Source organism: Neophocaena asiaeorientalis, unplaced genomic scaffold (assembly GCF_003031525.2).
Source record: "Neophocaena asiaeorientalis asiaeorientalis breed wild unplaced genomic scaffold, Neophocaena_asiaeorientalis_V1.1 scaffold45, whole genome shotgun sequence".
NCBI classification, from domain to species: domain Eukaryota; kingdom Metazoa; phylum Chordata; class Mammalia; order Artiodactyla; family Phocoenidae; genus Neophocaena; species Neophocaena asiaeorientalis.
In genome coordinates, this window is record NW_020174642.1 from 12380505 (window position 1) to 12383376 (window position 2872).

At 61.9% G+C, this 2872-nt stretch overlaps 1 protein-coding gene across 1 annotated transcript in view; it reads left to right on the plus strand.

Annotated features, from left to right (window-relative positions):
- ADARB1 (adenosine deaminase RNA specific B1) overlaps window positions 1-2872 on the plus strand; it is a 69616-nt gene that overhangs the window by 61786 nt on the left and 4958 nt on the right. The window lies entirely within an intron of this gene.

Consider the following 2872-nt stretch of genomic DNA (forward strand, 5'->3'; position numbering starts at 1 on the left):
CCAGACGCTCAGTTTACTGAGCAGTTGCTGACTACGGGTTGCTCACTCTGTGAAAAGTTGCGCGCTTTGTTATACGTCGGTTGAAACATTCATGGAAGGTGAAATAACTCAGCGCTCACGTCTTGGAATGAAAAAATGATTCAGCGGTTTAATGGAAAAGGCAGAAACCTGGAAGGAACCCTGAAGCTTTTCTCAGAACTGGGTCTGTCTCCCTAGGGGCTAGTTTCTAAAGTCCCTGTGCTGAGCCGGGAGGCTGGCTGCTGGGGAAGGGGCAGGCCTGGGGCACGGGTAGAGGAGCTGCACCAGGTGTTGGCTTTGCTCTGAGGATTCCCGTGGGCGGGCCTCCCCGTGGGCGGGCCTCGTGTACATCTGAGAAGGCAGGCGGATAGCGGGGCCTGGAGTCCGGAGCAGAGGTCAGCCAGAGGTCGGCACTGGCAGGGGGACCTGCGCTCCCTGCTCTGTCCACGGGGTGTGCTCTCCACCCGGCCTCACTGGGGGGACGCCGACCCTGTCCACCTTCAGACTCTTCTCTGTCTTTCGGGGGATGGTGTGAAGCCAGTCGGTAGCTGGCTTTGCCAGCTGGACCGCCTCCGTGGGGCTCGGAAGAAGACCTCAGAGGAGGCCACTGTGGCCGGGAGGACTTAGGCATCCGAACAAAAGATTAGTAGGGGCTAGGCAGTTCTGTGGTTGAATGAATAGAAGGCAGGGCACCTCTTTTTTTTTTAATACATTTAGTTTATTTATTATTTTTGGCTGCGTTGGGTCTTCGTCCCTGCGTGCTGTCTTTCTCTAGTTGCGGTGAGCGGGGTGTCCTCTTCGTTGCGGTGCACGGACTTCTTGCTGCAGTGGCTTCTCGTTGCGAGTGGCTTCTCTTGTTGCGAGCGTGGGCTCTAGAGTGTGTGGACTTCAGTAAATGCTACGCGCAGGCTCAGTAGCTGTGGTGCACGGGCTTAGTTGTTCCGCGACATGTGGGATCTTCCTGGACCAGGGCTCGAACCCGTGTCCCCTGCATTGGCAGGAGGATTCCTAACCACCGCGACACCAGGGAAGAATGCACCTCTTAATCTGCACTCCTCCTGTGGACAAATCATCTTTTTTTTTTTTTTTTTTGCGGTACGCGGGCCTCTCACTGTTGTAGCCTCTCCCGTTGCGGAGCACAGGCTCCGGACGCACAGGCTCAGTGGCCACGGCCCACGGGCCCAGCCGCTCCGCGGCATGTGGGATCCTCCTGGACCGGGTCACGAACCCGTGTCCCCTGCATCGGCAGGCGGACTCTCAACCACTGCGCCACCAGGGGAGCCCCTAAATCATCATTTTTTAAGTGTCCATTTAGTGACCCACAGTCACCCTGCGATTCCCCTCAGGAGCTGTGTTAGAGCAGGTCATCCAGGGTGTGGTCCACCCGGCCCGAGTGAGCTCCACTCTGTGCCCGAGGCTTGTCCCCCGCATGGGGGCCCCCCACCTCCGCCTGCCCCTGGAAGAAGCCCTGGGCGACCCTCCGCAGGTCCCCCCGTGGGGCAGCAGCTCCCCGCCGTGTCCGTGGGGGTGGGGTCTGTGTTGAATGCCAGAACCCTTTAAGAAGCCCGGCCAGTGCTGCTAACAAGAAGCTTCTCCATCACGTCCGGATGTTAGTTCCGCACCAACCACCCCCTCCTCCTGCGACCAGCCAGTGAAGGGGTAAAGGGGAGGCCGGACAGAGCGGGTGCCCACTCCCTCCCCCGCCCGCCCTGGGGGGAGGGGAGCATGGACATCCTGTTAAGCATGCATCGTCCCTTTAAATGAATCTCCCCGAGGTTGGTGTAAACGTGAATTTTCTTTATTGTCTCTTCACGCCGCTTTCAGACGAGCTGCTGTTTTGCCCTGAAGAAGTGAGGCTTCTGAGCGAGGCCTGGGTGCCAACTGGGGGCTGCCTGGACCTGCTGTCCTGGCTTTAACGTTCTGTGCGAGGGAGGAGTAGATGGCCACCAAGAGGGAGGGCCGGGCTGAAGCCCCCTGGAGGGTCCAGGTGCGGGCCAGCTGCTGTCGTAGGCGCTGTGGCCTTGTGTCTGCCGTCTGGGGGTTGAATGACCGGGCTCTACACGCAGGGCGGGCGGGGACGTGTGCATTCAGTCCCCGGCGGCGACCTGAGCGTGTCCCACTTTCAGCCCCAGGACATGAGCCTCGGTTGGTCAAGACAGGAGGGTTGAACCCTGCTGAGGAAGCACCGTCTCGCTCGTACACACTCCTCGAGGGTCGGGTTTCCTGGATCGCTCGTGTCTTGCATGTGAGGCGGGGGCTGAACGCGCCTGGCCCCGGCGGGCAGGAGCGCAGTCGTGTGGGACCCTGAATCACTCCCGGAAGTGGGGCCCCCCTCCACCCAGGCGTCTAGAGATTTGGCCCCAAGTGAACTCGGGAGTGCGTGAAGTCTCGGGGTTAGGGGTTTCTGCGGGCCCACCCGCCTCCCTGCACAGACAGGTGTGTTTCTGGGCGGCAGGGACTGGGGCGGGCTGCTGGGAGGGCAGGCGCGCCTGGCCAGCCGCTGTCGGGCCGCGTCAACCGTCTCGCTCGTACACACTCCTCGAGGGTCGGGTTTCCTGGATCGCTCGTGTCTTGCATGTGAGGCGGGGGCTGAACGCGCCTGGCCCCGGCGGGCAGGAGCGCAGTCGTGTGGGACCCTGAATCACTCCCGGAAGTGGGGCCCCCCTCCACCCAGGCGTCTAGAGATTTGGCCCCAAGTGAACTCGGGAGTGCGTGAAGTCTCGGGGTTAGGGGGTTCTGGGGGCCCCCCCGCCTCCCTGCACAGACAGGTGTGTTTCTGGGCGGCAGGGACTGGGGCGGGCTGCTGGGAGGGCAGGCGCGCCTGGCCAGCCGCTGTCGGGCCGCGTCCCCGCAG